Raw genomic sequence first — 17,680 nt, 5'->3', positions numbered from 1 at the left:
ACGAGCTTTATATTTCACTACTTTACCATTTTCATTTTTCTTTTTCTTGAACACCCACTTGCACTCAATGACTTTTTGACCATCACTACTTTGCACAAACTCCCATGTTTCATTTTCTAGCAACGCATTTATTTCTGATTGCATAGCTTTCTTCCAATTTTTACACTCACTACTGGCCACTGCATCATCATACGTCTGGGGTTCTTCATCATCACTAAAAGTCAACAAACTCATTTCGTCATCATCCAGAACATAATCATCATATCTTGAGGGTCTTTTTATATGTCTTCTCAGGTCATATCCATGCTCCTGCTCTATTTCATTCACATCTTCAACACTGCTATCAGTTTCGAGGTCACTCTCACTGCTTTCTTCTCTATTATTTTGAGGTTCTTCTGCTTCACTGTCATCTTCTTCTGACTTTATCTCCTCACATATCATCTGTATGTTTTTATTCATGTCTGTCTCCCCATTTTTTATTTCTATGGTTTTCTCGGGCAAAAATATGACATCTCGATGAATTTCAACTTTATTTTTGTCTGGGACAAATATTTTGTAACCTTTTACATCCTCACTGTAGCCAATAAAGAAACCAAACATATTTTTTGCATCCCATTTTAATCTCTTCTCTTTTGGGACATGCACTGATACTCTAGAACCAGAACTCTTGAGTGTAGAAATATTAGTGACTTTCTTTTTGTACCATAATTCATAAGGTGTCACATTTTTTATGCTACTAGGGCCTGTTTGGTTTAAAACATACACTGCTGTATGTATGGCCTCTGCCCACAAGTTTTTATTCAACTTTTGCCCTTGTATCATAGTTCGGGCTGATTCAACTAGGGTTCTATTTTCCCTCTCAGCCCTACCGTTCTGCTGAGGCGTATACACTACTGATCTCTGATGTTTTATGCCTTGATAGTCAAGCATCTCCTTTATTTCTTGGTTCATAAACTCTAAACCGTTATCTGATCGTAAATTTTTCATCTTGCAGCCTGTCTCTCTCTCGGCTAATGATATAAAATTTTTAAGGTGTTTCTTAACTTCTGATTTATTTTTCATGAAATACGCGTACCTATAATTTGTATAGTCATCCTTTAACAACAGGAAATACCTATTTCCCCCTAAAGACTCTTCTTCCATAGGGCCACATACGTCTGTATGCACTAATTGTAATGGCTCACTTGCTCTTGATTCACTTAACTTGAATGGTATTCTGTGCTGTTTACCTGTTAAACACTGTTCACACACGAATTTTTCGTCTATAAAATCAATGTTATTTTGCCTTAAAAAGTTTCTCACATATGTAGTATTTTGATGTGCTAGTCTGCAGTGCCAAACTCTCAAACTTTCTGTTGTTTTTGCAGAATTACACTCTGATAAAAATACATCTACTAAACAGCTGTTTTCTTGAACTTGACCGTCAGACAAGTTTTCGTTAGGGGTGCGTTCCGAAATTAAAATCTTTGCAAAGGTTTCAGTGTTTTGTTCTTGTGAGAATAACATTTTGTATAATTTGTTATCCCGTGTTGCCAATGCTCTTATTTCTCCTTTGTCATTATAAAATTCACATTTTTCATTGTTTGAAAACATCTTATAACCTTTATCTAAGGCACATCCAGCTGAGAATAAATTAAATTGTAAATCTGGCACAAATAATACATCTGACAGGGTTGACTTTATAAATTTCTTACCATTAAATGCCCATAGAGTTATTTTTCCAATACCTTTAACTGGTAATTTTTCTCCATTTCCGACTTTTACTTGTTTTTTATAGCTTATCTCTATCAATTCTTCAAACAGATCTTGATTCCAGCACATATGTTCGCTAGCTCCTGTGTCCAAGCACCATTCATTTTTATTTTTCTTACTCCCAGTATATACCATGAATGCATTACTGTCAATTTTATTTTCTTCTCTGCTTGTCTGTTGTTTTTCATTTTTATTTTTATTAAACCAACACTCTTGTAAGTTGTGTCCTCGTCTTTTACATTGACTGCATACTTTTATGTCTTTCTGGCTATTATTATCTCTCTCTTTCTTCTTGAAAAAGCAATTTTTCGCAATATGGCCACCTCTGCCACAAAAATGGCACTTTAATCTGGTTTTCTTTTGCCCTTTAAATTCTCTGCTTGTATCACTTTTCATCGCCAATGCTGTGCTGCCCTGTGCTGACTTACTTCTTTCTTCTTCGATAAGTAGTCTTGATGTAAGTTCATCTAGGGTTTGTTTATCAGATGGTACGGATTCCCATGCGGATCGAAAATGCTTATATTCCTCTGGCAATGCCATAAGTATTTTTGTCATGATCATTTTATCGGACAGCTCTTCACCAGCTTGCTTTAGCTTATTTTTTATCTCTTCAAGCTGTGATATGAATGAGGCAACATTTTTACCTGATGAAAACTCCAAGAGAAAAAACTTTTGTTGCATTAAATGAATGCTCACCTCTGACTCTTTGTCGTAGACAGACTTCAACTTTGTCCACATATCTTTCGAGGTCTCACAGGATAAAATGTGTGTCATAGGGCCTTGCTCTATTCTGGTTACTATAAATTCTTGTGCTTTTGAATCACCAGCATCCCATTTCTTTTGGTCATCTCCAGTAGTGCTCGGTCTCACAGACTTTCCTATTACTATGTCATAATAACCACGGCTTTTTAGCACTACCCTTGTTTGAAATTTCCAGGCTACCCAGTTGTCACCACCACTAAGTTTCAACGCAGCCGATGAATTTTCCATTTTTCGGATTTATGTTTTTCTTTTTTTATGTATATATACTCGAGCTTCTTTTTCACCTTTTTTTCAGCTTTTCTTTTTTTATTTTCGTTGGCCGCGGCAAACTACCGACACAGGCTCTTCAACACTGACTTTTTTACTGGCGAAATACTCACGAAACAAGTGATCTGGGCCATAACCTGATGTTTTGCAGAATTGCGTGGATGTTAATTAAACACCGAAGTACTTCTAGTCAGTTTTATTTTAAAAGAAAACTCAATAATTCTACAAATAACTTAAACATCAAAATCAACATTTATTTTTCTTTGACACTTATTTTTGCTTACAGTTGACATCTGACACTTATATAACATTGTTTCCAACTACATCATACAATAACAAAAATCCCCTAGATTTGCCGTTGCTTATTTTTACTGGGTATTCAACAATAACCATTAACTAACTTTTTGTTTGTTGTTTCTCTTCCTACAAATTTTAAAACGCAACAAGCATACATTATAACCAAACACAGTCCCACAGCTGTGCCACAGCTGCCATATTGGATAATTTTTGTCATGTCATTTGAACATCCAATCAGAACAAAGTTATAATGCGCATGCGCCCGGTCGCTAGGTTTTCCCATATAAAATTTCACCGTCATTACGCCCGTAAAGAAGTATAACTTCAAAAATAAATTTGTTTATGTGTCTAACGTAAAATTAAAAATAATAAATAGGCAATAGTTATTTATGAAACAGTTCGTGAAGTATGCTTTTTGCGAACGCACGCGATTTTTAGAGCACGAGCGACAACGGAGCGAGTGTTCGCAAAAATTACTTCACGCACAGTTTCATGCAATATTCTATCTACAATAAACAAATAAAAAAACTGTAACTCTTCGTCACTGGAATTAATTTCTATTCTACAATTTTTAGAACTTTGACATTTATAAAAATCCTAACTACTTTCAAACCACAAAACTGTCAAAAATTTTGTTGTAAGTTATTGCTCATATTGTCATCACCGTGACAACGCGAAAGTTAAGGATATTTAATTATATGAAAGTGTGCCAAAAAACCCATTGAAAGTGTGCGAAAAAGTAAATCCCATTTAAAATACATTGTCACTTCACGCACACTTTAAACCCTTCACGCACTGCTATCTATAATGACAGTTTTCACAAACTAAAAACTTATACATATAGAAGATAAAATAATTTTTTATTGTGGGTCATTCCTCTGAAGTTTTGCATAAACAATTTTGAAAAATCGATTTAATAGAGGTATAGAGCTATAGAGTTGAAGATGGATGATAACAAGCTGAAAACTTGGACTCAACACGATATACAGCGTGTCTACTTGAGTTGGAAACATATGGGAAACTTTTTTATTATTAATTTTACGAAAAAAAGTTATTCTTTATAAAAAGTTCTCCATGCCCCAAAACCTAAGATTCAATTATCAGATATCAAATTTTCTGAATATTATACGAGGTATGTCAAAACATATGAATTTCGGCTAAGGGTAAAGTACCTTTATTTCTCTCAATATCGAAAATTCTTATTATAAAAAGTTGTTTGGAAATAAAAACCAAGCTCAAATATGTAATTACATGCTTCTAATTGGAAAAAAATATTTTCCAAATTTTTCTCAAATTTATTGATACTAACTTCGTTTTTATTCATTACACATACGATAACTCTTTTATTATTACTTTTACGAAAAAAAGGTATTCTTTATAAAAATCTCTGTATGTCCTAAGACCGAAGATTCAACCAACAGATTTGACATTTTATTAATTTTATACGAGTTATGTCAAAAAATATGAATTTCACTCAAGAGTAAAGTACCTTTATTTTTCACAATATTGAAAACGGTTATTAAAAAAGTTGTTTAGAATTAAAAACTATGTGTCAATATGCAATTACATCCTTCTAATTGAAATACTGTGAAATATAAAGGTGCTATAATATTGAGCGAATTTCATATTTTTTGACACACCTCGTATAAAATTAATAAAAGTTGATATATCATGGTTGTGTCTTAGATTTTAGACCATGCAAAGTTTTTTATGAAGAATAACTTTTTTTCGTAAAATGAATAATAAACGAGTTATGATATTTGTAATAATTAAAAACGATGTTGGGTATCCATAAATTTGAGAAAAATATTTTTTTTTTTCAATAAGAAGCATGTAATTGCATATTTCATCTTAGTTTTTAATTCCAAACAACTTTTTATCATAAGAATTTTCGATATTGAGAGAAATAAAGGTACTTTACCCTTAGCCGAAATTCATATTTTTTGACATACCTCGTATAATATTGAGAAAATTTGATATCTGATAATTGAATCTTAGGTTTTGGGACATGCAGAACTTTTTATAAAGAATAACTTTTTTTCGTAAAATTAATAATAAAAAAGTTTGCCATATGTTTCCAACTCAAGTAGACACGCTGTAGAACACAAACTGCTTTACCAATTGAATACTAATTTTATCAACAATGTGAAAAATTGTTATTTTATTATATTTGTGTTACCGACCAAATCCGATTTCAGGACAAACTAGTTTAGCCTAGGCGACATCGTCCTGAACGCGATTGGATAAACTGGTATAACCTAGTCCAAACTATATAGTTATAATACGTTCTATAGGTAAAATATTGCAAAGCCTCTAAATTTTAAAGAACCGCTTGGATTGACATGAAATTTGGCATACACATAGGGGTCAGTTTCACCCCCTTTTGGGGTTGAAAATATATGTTCGAAATAAGTCCGGAAATGAATAAAAATGACTAATTCTAAGCAACTTTTGTTCTATAAAGCTTTTCACCAAGTTAATACTTTTTGAGTTATTTGCGAGTGAATATGTTAATTTTTCTACAAAATAACCACGTTTTCAGATGGTTTTTCGCAAATAACTCAAAAAATATATAGCACGTAAAAAAGTGAAAAACGTGGTGTATGTACTAAGTCACTACACTTAGTAGAAGCAGAGTTATTGCTAATAAAATATAGGTTCATATTCGTCAAATTCCAAATCGAATATTTTAACGTGCCATAACCAAAAAAACGAAGCACTTTTTGGGGAAAACTCATTTTACATTTTTTAAAGTGTTTAAAAAATACTTATTTTTGTTTATCAAAAAAATTTTTTAGCATCAATAGTAAACAAGTTACGCTCAAAATAAAGTTGGTCCTTTTTTTTGGAAGAAATCTGGAAAATCACCCCCTAATTAGCATTTCAAATGAACTTAATTGTTACCACTTCACAAGTTTTTTACTCGTGTATGTATTGATCATATGATCTGTAAGTTTCATTGGTTCAAAGTCCTTATTTTTGAAAGAGCTGTAGTTAAACGGGCTTGAACGAGTCACTTATCACGAGTGTATGCAAATTTAGAAACACCGAATCTTAACCAATTTTTGTCGTACAGAGAAACAAAAAAATATAAAATATTCACAAAAGTAAAGCCGACTTTTTTATTGTTTAAGATTTTTGGTATCTAACAATTTTTAATTTATTTTTAAAAAAATCATTTCATTTCATTTCAAAAATCATTTAAATTTTTAAAAATTTTATTTTAAAACCAAATTTTATCAAAAATAAGCTCTTTGAATCGATGAAACTTACAGGTAATATATACACAACAAAAGTAAAGTAACTTGTGAAGCGGTAACGATTAATTTCATTTAAGTTGCTAATTGGCGGGTGATCTTCCTGATTTTTTCTTGCCAAAAAAAGGGACCAACTTTATCTTGAGCGTAACTTGCTTAGATTTGATGCTAGAATTTTTTTATAAAAACAGAAATAAAGCTTTTTTAAAACACTTTAAAAAAGTTGTAATGTGTTTTCCCCAAGAATGCTTCATTATTTGGCTATTTTCCATTGAATTATTATATTTGAAATTTTTAGAATATGAACCTATTTTTCATTACCTATAACTCTGCTTTTGCTAGGTATATAAACCTAATATATACACCGTTTTTTTCACCTTTATATAGGCTATAGTTTTACTAAAAATATTTTTTTCGATAAAATGCTTAAGTTTTGAGTTATTTACGAAAAACCGTCTAAAAACGTGGTTATTTTGTTGAAAAATGAACATGTTCACTTGCAAATAACTCGAAAAGTGTTGATTTGGTGAATAAAATCTATAGAACAAAAGTTGCTTAAAATTAGTCAGTTTATCCATTTCGGGACTTATCTTGTGACATATATTTTTTCACCACCGTGATGGGTGAAACTCACCCCCAGGGCAAAAGCATACATCGGCACCATATCACTTTTTTTATTTGACATGTTGGCTATGCGTATGCCAAATTTCATATCATTCTAAGCGGTTCTTTAAAATTTACAGCAAAAACCGTGAAATAATGTACTATTAGCCCTAAGCTCGATGGAATAAAACAGTTTAGGGTAGGGCAAACTTGTTAATCCTGATATAAATACGCACATTCCAAGACCCGTGTTGAGCTGGCCCCCCCCCCCACTTGCAAAAATTAAAAAACAAATAGCCCTGATTTATGAGCTATTTATGAGCTCTCATATTCCGCAAACTAAAAATTTTGAGCTCGTTCCACTGAGCAGGAATTTAATACCCTAGTGGGGGGGGCTGAGTCAGCCCCCCCACTACTTAAAAATAGGAATATTGAATCGGTTTTTGCGGCAGAATTACGAGCTATTTATGAGCTCTTGAAATTATATAGTTTCGATTTTTGAGCTCATCCCCTTCACCCCCAAACAACCCTTTAATTGATTTAACTTAAGAGAAAGATGCCGAGAAAACTTAAAATATATCGTATTGCGGATATAATTCCTATAGCTTATATACTCTAAGAATAAACTATTAAATCAAGGGCATTTCGATTATTGAGCTACAACCCCTTCGCAAGAAAACCACCCTATCTTCCCGGCTTAAGAGAAAGTTGTACTTAAAATGCGTTAAACTAATTATTTGGCGACTACATATCATTTAATAATTTATAAGCTTCCAAATTACGCGCATTTAGATCAGTAAATTGCAATTTATTTTGTATAGTGCAGTCACTGAAGGTAAAAATCAACGATTACCTTCAATTTCGGTGAACCTTCATCGATTTTCACGAAAATTGGTCAGTGGTTAGAGGATACGTCAAGAAACAAAGGTGACATGGTACCACCTTGCGCCTTTACCCTGAGGGTGGATACCGCCCCTTCCCGGGGGTGAAAATTATTTTATGAAAAATAACTGCACAAATCAATAAAAGAACAAATTAAAAGCAAAATTTATTATACAAAGTTAATAAAATAAGTCAATACGTTTTAAGTTATTAAAGATCAAAGATTTTAATTATTTGTGAAAAAAATGCATGTTTTGAAGAGGTTTTTTGTAAATCACTGAAAAACTGTAAGTTTTTACAAAAAAGTTAATAGTAGTTTAATTCGTATAGCTTATATTCTAAGAATAAACTCTAAAATCACGCGCCTTTCGATTATTGAACCACAACCCCTTCGCAAGAAAACCATCCCTTATTCCTGGCTTAAGAGAGGGTTGTACTTAAAATAATTTAAATTAATTATTTGTCGACTATATATTGTTTAATAATTTATGAGCTCGCAAAATATACGCATCTCAATTATTAAATTGCCATTTTCTTTCTATAGTGCAGTCACTGAAGGTAAAAATCAACTATGACCTTCGATTTCGGTAAGTCTCCATTCATTTTCACGAAAATTGGTGAGCGGATTTTGATACTATCAACTTTTTCTGGATCTTATTTTTGATGGGTATTTCTAAGTACTTTGACAAGTATTTAGTACCTAAGTGTTATAAAATGCATCTTTTTCCCGTTATTTAAGCTTGAACCCTTAGATTTGAACAGTCGCGGAAAAAATATATATTTAATTACCAATAACTTACTTTAAATTAACATTAATGGCTTTTCAAGTAAGCAATTTATTATATTTTTTATTAGCTTCAATTTTAGAGATGAAAACTTTTTTGTAAAAACTTACAGTTTTTTAGTCATTTATGAAAAATCGCTCTAAAGCATGCATTTTCTTTCCAAAAATTAAAATATTTGATCTTTAATAACTCAAAAAGTATTGATTTATTTTAATCACATTATATAACAAATTTTGCTTACAATTTGTCCCTCTCTCGATTTGTGGGGTTATTTTTAATTAAGTAATTTTCACTCCCGAGAAGGGGTGACATATACCCCAGGCTAAAACCCCAAGTTGTTATTGTCAATTCGTGAAAATAAATGGAGATTTACCGAAATCGAAGGTAATAGTTGATTTTTACCTTCAGTGACTGCACTATAGAAAGAAAATGGCAATTCAATAATTGAGATGCGTATATTTTGCAAGCTAATAAATTATTAAACGATATGTAGTCGCCAAATAATCAATTTAAATTATTTTAAGAACAACTCTCTCTTAAGCCGGGAAAATGGGGTCGTTTTCTTGCGAAGGGGTTGTAGCTATGTAATCGAAAGGTGCGTGATTTAAGAGTTTATTCTTAGAATATAAGCTATGCGAATTAAACTACTATTAACTTTTTTGTAAAAACTTACAGTTTTTCAGTGATTTACAAAAAACCTCTTCAAAACATGCATTTTTTTCACAAATAATTAAAATCTTTGATCTTTAATAACTTACAAAGTATTGACTTATTTTATTAACTTTATATAATAAATTTTGCTTTTAATTTGTTCATTTATTGATTTGTGCAGTTATTTTTTATAAAATAATTTTCACCCCCGAGAAGGGGCGGTATCCACCCTCAGGGTAAAGGCGCAAGGTGGTACCATGTCACCTTTGTTTCTTGACGTATCCTCTAACCACTGACCAATTTTCGTGAAAATCGATGAAGGTTCACCGAACTTGAAGGTAATCGTTGATTTTTACCTTCAGTGACTGCACTATACAAAATAAATTGCAATTTACTGATCTAAATGCGCGTAATTTGGAAGCTTATAAATTATTAAATGATATGTAGTCGCCAAATAATTAGTTTAACGCATTTTAAATACAACTTTCTCTTAAGCCGGGAAGATAGGGTGGTTTTCTTGCGAAGGGGTTGCAGCTCAATAATCGAAATGCCCTTGATTTAATAGTTTATTCTTAGAGTATATACGCTATAGGAATTATATCCGCAATACGATATATTTTAAGTTTTCTCAGCATCTTTCTCTTAAGTTAAATCAATTAAAGGGTTGTTTGGGGGTGAAGGGGATGAGCTCAAAAATCGAAACTATATAATTTCAAGAGCTCATAAATAGCTCGTAATTCTGCCGCAAAAACCGATTCAATATTCCTATTTTTAAGTAGTGGGGGGGGGCTGACTCACCCCCCCCCCCCACTAGGGTATTAAATTCCTGCTCAGTGGAACGAGCTCAAAATTTTTAGTTTGCGGAATATGAGAGCTCATAAATAGCTCATAAATCAAGGCTATTTGTTTTTTAATTTTTGCAAGTGGGGGGGGCCAGCTCAACACGGGTCATTCCAAGATAAAAAGGTGCAGCCTAGTATAAATATTACAATACACCTGCAAAGCCAAAATAAATAGATAAACTGAATAAAATACTCTGTAATTGAAAACAATGATCATTTTTATTTAAACCATAATGATTCGTCGTTAAAACTGATGGACACTTGGTAATACTTCTCTTCTTCTTTTACTACTTGGAGATCTTTAGATCTGTTTAATTCTGAAGTTGCCTATGGTTAATTTTCTCGGAGGTAGATTGCCAACTATTCCTCCATCTTTTAGGTGTTCTTCAGGGGGACCTTGAACCGGACGGGTTGTTTTCTATTATGTTTCTCAATTATAAAAATTATTATTTATTTTTCGATGGAGACCTCTGTTGACACAGAATTTCGGAGCACCATTGCATTCTTGCACTTGCATCTGTTCGTGGAACAGCGTTTGTTGCAACTGCATTTAATAAAGCCTAGTCCTGATCCATCTGAATCTTTCCTAGCTACGACCCTTAACGATATTTTGCGTCATCAGGGTCATCAAATCTAACCCCCGGAGCAGCTGGTGCTCATGGTCACTGCTGAGGCATGTCATCTTCTAGAGTTTCGAGAGTTTTCAGCACTAAATTGACACAAACAGATTACTCGGGAGGTTTTTGGGGTGCTGAATACGAATACATCATCAGAAGTGACCCTCGGAGCACATATTGCCCAGGGTGACTGATAAGCACGTCATCTGGTTTTCTAGATTTCTAGATTCTGGATTTCGAGGGTTTTATAATCCCGCGTAATATGTTTGTATCAAAACTCTCAAAGCTCCAGAAGATGACGTACTTCAGCAGTCACCCTGGGTACCGGGTGCTCCGGTGGGTCCATTCTGATGGCGTATTAGTGTTCAGCTATCTCAAAAACCTCCGAGTAATCTGTTTGCATCAACTGAGTGCCAGAACCCTCGAAACTCCAGATGACGTGCCTTAGCAGTATCCTTGGGCACTAGGTGCTTCGGAGGTCGGTTATGATTGCGTATGCGTGTTCAGACTGAATAGTTCAGTGACTTAAAAACTCCCTGAATAACAAAATTTGGTCTAGTGCAGCCGATATGTGAAACAATTGTGCATTTAATGAAGAAGTATATAATTTGGACCACATATACTGCACATATAAAGGTTCAAATATAGATATGAGGCCATCTCAGATTTTGCCTTTTACAAAAATGGCAAGGATTCAAAACGGCGACTATACATTGTGACTAATAGCATGATAACTTTTGAACGAGACTTCAGATTTCAACCAAATTTGGTATATAGGTTCTTTTTTTTATGTATAAGTTCGAGGTGTTGAACCGAAAGAAACGGTTTACCAGAAGTTGTGTTTCTCCTGGTTTTTATGTAAAAATATATTGTTTTTTTTTTTCAATTCTTTCACCCTGTATGTATTAATTTTTCAAAAAGATAATACCACCATTGAAAAGAGCGTAAAAACATTTTTTAGGAAATATTTTTAACTTTATAGTTATGTTAATTACCATTTAATAAATGCAAAACGTATCTTCACATGTACCTATATGCGGCAGATTCGTGCAAATATTATAAGAATTATTGTGCATTTAATGGTAGAAGCACATAATTTGGACCACATACACTACACATATAAAGGTTCAAATTTAGATACGAGGCCATCTCAGTTTTTATTCCTTTTACAAAAATGGCGGGCATTGAAAATGGTGACTATACATATGTGACTAATAGCACGATAACTTTTGAACTAAACGTCAGATTTCAACCAAATTTGGTATTTAGGTTCTTTTTTAATGAATAATATCGAGGTCTTGAACCGGAAGAATCGGTTTACCAGAATTTGTATTTTTACTGTTTTTTTATGTAATAATATGTTGTTTATTTTTCAATTCTTTCACCCTGTATATATAAATTTTTCAAAAAGGTAATAACGCCATTGAAAAGAGTGTAAATATATTTTTTAGGAAATATTTTGAACTTTTCAGTTGTATTAATTACCATTTAATAAATGCATAGCGTATATTCACATGTACCTATGGGCGGCAGATTCATTTTGAATGCCCGCCATTTTTGTAAATGACTAAATCTGAGATGGCCTCATATCTAAATTTGAATCTTTGTATGTGTAGTATATGTGGTCCAAATTATATGCTTCTACCATTAAATGCACAATAATTCTTATATTATTATTTGCACGAATCTGCCGCACATAGGAACCTACATGTGAAGATATGTTATGCATGTATTAAATGGTAATTAATATAACTAAAGAGTTCAAAATATTTCCTAAAAAATATTTTTACGCTCTTTTCAACGCCGGTATCATCTTTTTGAAAAATTAATATATACGGGGTGAAAGAATTGAAAAAGAAACAACATATTTTTACATAAAAAAAAACAGTAAAAACACAAATTCTGGTAAACTGATTCCTCCGGTTTAAGACCTCGATATTATTCATCAAAAAAAGAACCTATATACCAAATTTGGTTGAAATCTGACGTTTCATTCAAAAGTTATCGTGCTATTAGTCACGTATGTATAGTCGCCATTTTGAATTCCCGCCATTTTTGTAAAATAAACAAATCTGAGATGGCCTCGTATCTAAATTTGAACCTCTATATGTGTAGTACATACATGTGGTCCAAATTATATGGTTCTATCATTAAATGCACAATAATTCTCATAATATTTGCACGAATCTGCCGCATATAGGTGCATGTGAAGATACGTTTTGCACTTAATAAATGGTAATTAACATAACTAAAAAGGAAAAAATATTTCCTAGAAAATATTTTTACGTTCTTTTTAATGGCCGTATTAACTATTTGAAAAATTAATACATACAGGGTGAAAAAAAAAACCAACATATTTTTACATAAAAACCAGGAAAAACACAACCTCTGGTAAACTGATTCTTGCGGTTCAAGACCTCGACCTTATACATCAAAAAAAGAACCTATATACCAAATTTGGTTGAAATCTGAAGTCTCGTTCAAAAGTTATCGTGCTATTAGTCACATATGTATAGTCGCCATTTTGAATCCCTGCCATTTTTTTAAAAGGCAAAATCTGAGATGGGCTCATTTGAATCTTTATATGTGTAGTATATGTGGTCCAAATTATATGCTTGTATCATTAAATGCACAATTCTTATAATATTTGCACGAATCTGCCGCACTAGTCCATAATATACTGACTTAAACATGTTTATGCACTTTGGATGCGTGTTATGCACCTTAAAATGCAATTATGCATTTACAGTCATTTTTTGCATACTATTTTCCTAATGTATCTAGAATGATCTCTAGATGAAATAAAAATAAATCCATTTATTTTTTCCTAAATATCCTGGGCGAAATATGTTGAAAATAACTATAGGTATGTAGATTATGCATTGCAGGTGCTAGTCTCAACACTATTTTCTATATTTTTTTATTTGAATGAGTCATTGTTATGCATTGATTTTATATCATAATGTAGTAACATCGTTGTTGTGGCTAAAGATTCTAAACCAAGGCCGGAAAACAAAACAAAAAAAAACATCGTTGTAATTATTTATTTTAAAAGACTTATCATATTTTTATTAAAAAATATATACAATACATATATAAAAAAATGTTATTGCGTACTAATATGATATTATGATTTCGATTCTTTATCAATGTATTGCAACTTTTATTATGATCAATGATGATTACATTTGATTACATTGTAGTAAGCTGGTATATAAATATGTATGCTTTGCTTATTTGATTTTTTAGATTTGCATATATTTTTATTTTATTTTAGATTTAAAATCAGGCTCAATATTATGTAAAGTTACGGTCATTGAATAGTTTACAGACTTACCTATCTAGGAGCCGATTTTTTTAAATTTTTACCTCGTTTGAACGAACCTTTTACGTCAAAGTGACGTTACCAGTGGTGTACCTTTTTTTTTTTGGATTGAGGGGAACGCTCATAGCAGACTAGGGAAGGTGTCCCTAGTACTGTTGGACTCGGACAGGAGAGGAGAACACGCTAGGATACGCCAACCACGTGTGGTCAATGCATCCCGCATGCACCCCATAACCAGCCGCCTACCAACTAAAACCACCCCTTCTTCCGACCCGGAATGTCCCTGGACGTGTTCTGTAGAGAACGATACATGGGGACACCAGTGGTGTACCTAGCTAGAATAGATTGATTAAAATTAAAGAATCTAAATATTTTACAAATATTAACAAAATGAAAGTATAGAAAGACGTTTTTTGAATAAAATGGATTATGGTCTTAATAATGAAAATAAAGAAGTCTGGTTTTAAAATATGCATTTTATTTTAAATGTATTTTACATTAAATAATGATAAACAATGATAAATAATAAAAAAATAATTAATATTTGGTGGAAGCCCCATTATTGTCAATACAATTTTGCAGTCTTCTGTTCATAGATAGCACCAATCCCCTCATGTTATAGTTAACAAGCTCTTCCCATGCCTGCGCAATTGCTTCCCATAATTCAATTCTATTCCGTGGTCTAAGGTTTCTTTCATTTAGTTTCTTTGTTAACTCTGCCCACACATTTTCGACGGGGTTAAAGTCTGCACTACGGGAAGGCCACGGAAGAACATTAACATCATTTTCTTCCAGCCATTCTCGAACAATTCTACTCGTATGCACCGGGCAATTGTCATGTTGGAAGATAAAGTCGTTGTTGGGGAATCTCTGGATCGCCGATGGCAACATTGTGTGCTCAAGAATATGTTTGTAATGTAATCCTGTTAACTTCTCTTCTACATGATAACAAACGCCCGCGCCTTCAGCACTTATCCATCCCCATACGTTGACCGAGAATCCTCCACTATTTCTTAAATTATGCGTATATTGTTCATCATACCTATGATTTCTCGGCCTATAAACTATTACCCGACCATTGTTATATGACTGAAATACTTTTTCATCGGAAAATGCAACCCTAGACCAAAAATTCTCATCGCGATTTATAAATTCATTACAAAATTCAACTTGTCTCCTCTTGCGATCCTCAGTCAGAAAAGGTTTCCTTGCAGATGCACAATTTAGCAGTCCATTTGCTTTAATTCTTCTACGTGCAGTGCAAATACTGCCTGGGAACGCTGTCTCTTCTCTTGCTTTTTGAGTTGTGGCAAAAGGGGATTCTCTCAAATAATCTACTAACATCTCATCCTGTGGATCTGTGGAGATCTTCTGCCCTCTTGAACCGCCCAACCGTGCTATAGAGTGAAAATTATCCCATCTTTGTTTGATCTTCTATATGCACATATGGCTCACGTTCAAATCAGCAGCAACTTGCCTAGTGACCAACCTTCTTCGAGTTTGGCAATTGCTCTTGCTTTTTACGCATCATTCAAATGTATTCTAACCATTTTGGAGGAGTTTGATATACTTTTATTTTATTTTTGAACACTCGCGAAAGTTTTGACAAGCATAGACTTTTTGAAATTTTTTGACTTAGACATTTGTCATATCCGTACGACACTGCAATTTTACAGTATTACCGTATTGCTCCGAGCTTCGCTGGTATCGCCACCTACCTAGAGGATTACTAGTATAAATTTACCGGAAATTTTCTGGAAAGAAAAAAGTGTTGCCTATACTCTGTGAGTTTCGCTGGTATGGCTTCTATCGCTATCTAACGGTTGACTAGTGTTCCTATTTCGGTCGGAATTTTAAAGAGGACAGCAGAAAAGCAAATAATAGTTGTTTCAAACTTATTATTTAATTCTTATCGTGTAATATTTACAACGTAAAGAAGTAATTGGATTGTAATCGATAATTGATAGCAGTAAGTACAGAATTTATTATTCATTATGATTATTTTTAAGCTTTTGCCTATCGTTTTGACGTTTATGTTGACAACTAATATTAGAAAAAATTTATTCTGCAAAAAAGTATAATAATTTAATATAATTATAGTATAATACTTCATAAATATTAACTTATGAATCCTTTAACGACAGTTATCGGCCTACGTTTGCTGTGATTGGTCGTTATCTTCACGCATTCAAATTTTGTTTCAGGATTGGACTATAAAATTTGGATCAAAATTCGAAAGTGTGCTAACTGATCCTTTAGCTTAAATTTTTCTACCGTTTTAAAATTAAAATTGTGTTTACTTACTTTTTTCTAATTGCATCAATCCATTTTTGTCTTTGAATCACCTTATGCTTAGCGACAGGAAAGTTGTAGAATACACAGTTAATGTTGTAACCAGTATTTCGACACTCTTTAATACAACAACTTTCTTGAGACATTTAAAAGCTATAATATGCAACTCTTAATGCAGAACGTCAAAAAGCAAATTTCCAGTAAAGGTTTACAAACTTGTCACTACTGGCGCTCGCGAATTTTTAATTACCTATCCCTTCTACCTACGAGCTCACAGCGTACCTATCTGGAATAGGTATTTCAATGGTATATTTTTGAAATATATATAATTAGAACAAACGTAAAAAAGTAAAAATGCAAACTAAAATTATCAGAGTTAACCTGTACACCAAAGAAACATGAAATGTGAAACATGAAACATGAAACGTGAATTATGAAACAAATAAATTGTGAAAAACGAAACCATTTCATGTTATATGTATACTAATGAAAGATACAATAATTATATAATATACAATTTTTTTATAATATTATTCAACAATAGAAAGTGATGACGATGTTGTTGCTGCCGTGGGAACTTCTTTGTTACTATCAAAAAAAAAAGGAAACAGCAACGTTATTGGCATCCATGCAGGGGCGCTTTATCCATTAGGCAATATAGGCAGGTGCCTAGGACAACAAATTATGCAGAGTACGGCATGTACCATTTCGCAAAAATGGTACATGTTTGAAGGGCGGCTACTACTACATATTGCCAAATTTCAAATATTTAATACAATGCGTATACAAACATTTGGGAGAAAAAGCAATAGAGAGAGAGATACAAACATTTAAAACACTATGTTACATTGTGGATCCGAGTTTAAAGAGAAAAGATGAGATATTTTCTTGGTATTTCTAGTAGGTACCTCTTCAGGTTATAGTACAAATCTTCGTACTACTTCACCACGGAAACCAATGCAATATTAAATTATCGGTTGGTATTCATTTTACGCACGTAATTAACTGTCCAAATCAATGAAACTGAAACTGAAAAATAGAACACGACCTATTTCACGAAACACGTTTCAAGAAATTAAAAATGTTTGTAATCTGTTTGCATAAATTAAGTGCCGAAATTACTCGAAACTCCAGAAGATGACGTGCCTTAGCACTGACACTAGGCACAAGGTGCAGTGGTGTGCTGGCCATATAAACGAATTGGTGCAATCACCGAGAGGCCGCGGCCTTTTGAGGCCGGTCAAATAAGTCTTTTTCACAAAAAATTTTAGATGTAACAATTTTTTTTAATTTCTAATCGAATGATATTAAAACATTTTAAAAATATTTTATTTCCATACATAGTGTT

At 32.8% G+C, this 17,680-nt stretch overlaps 2 protein-coding genes across 2 annotated transcripts in view; both read left to right on the top strand.

The window, feature by feature from the left end:
• The window catches only part of LOC114334942 (glucose transporter GlcP-like), a 281,124-nt gene that overhangs the window by 262,994 nt on the left and 450 nt on the right, over positions 1 to 17,680 (top strand). The window lies entirely within an intron of this gene.
• LOC126883457 (facilitated trehalose transporter Tret1-like) overlaps positions 15,853 to 17,680 on the top strand; it is a 30,566-nt gene continuing 28,738 nt past the window's right edge. Inside the window, exon 1 of the mRNA XM_050649018.1 lies at positions 15,853 to 16,009. The gene's annotated coding sequence lies outside the window, so the exon portion shown is untranslated. The remainder of the gene's footprint in view (positions 16,010 to 17,680) is intronic.

This window comes from Diabrotica virgifera, chromosome 4, assembly GCF_917563875.1.
Source record: "Diabrotica virgifera virgifera chromosome 4, PGI_DIABVI_V3a".
In the NCBI taxonomy this organism is placed as follows: Eukaryota; Metazoa; Arthropoda; class Insecta; order Coleoptera; family Chrysomelidae; genus Diabrotica; species Diabrotica virgifera.
The sequence above is the reverse complement of the archived record's forward strand: the minus strand, read 5'-3'. Positions and strand labels throughout refer to the sequence as shown.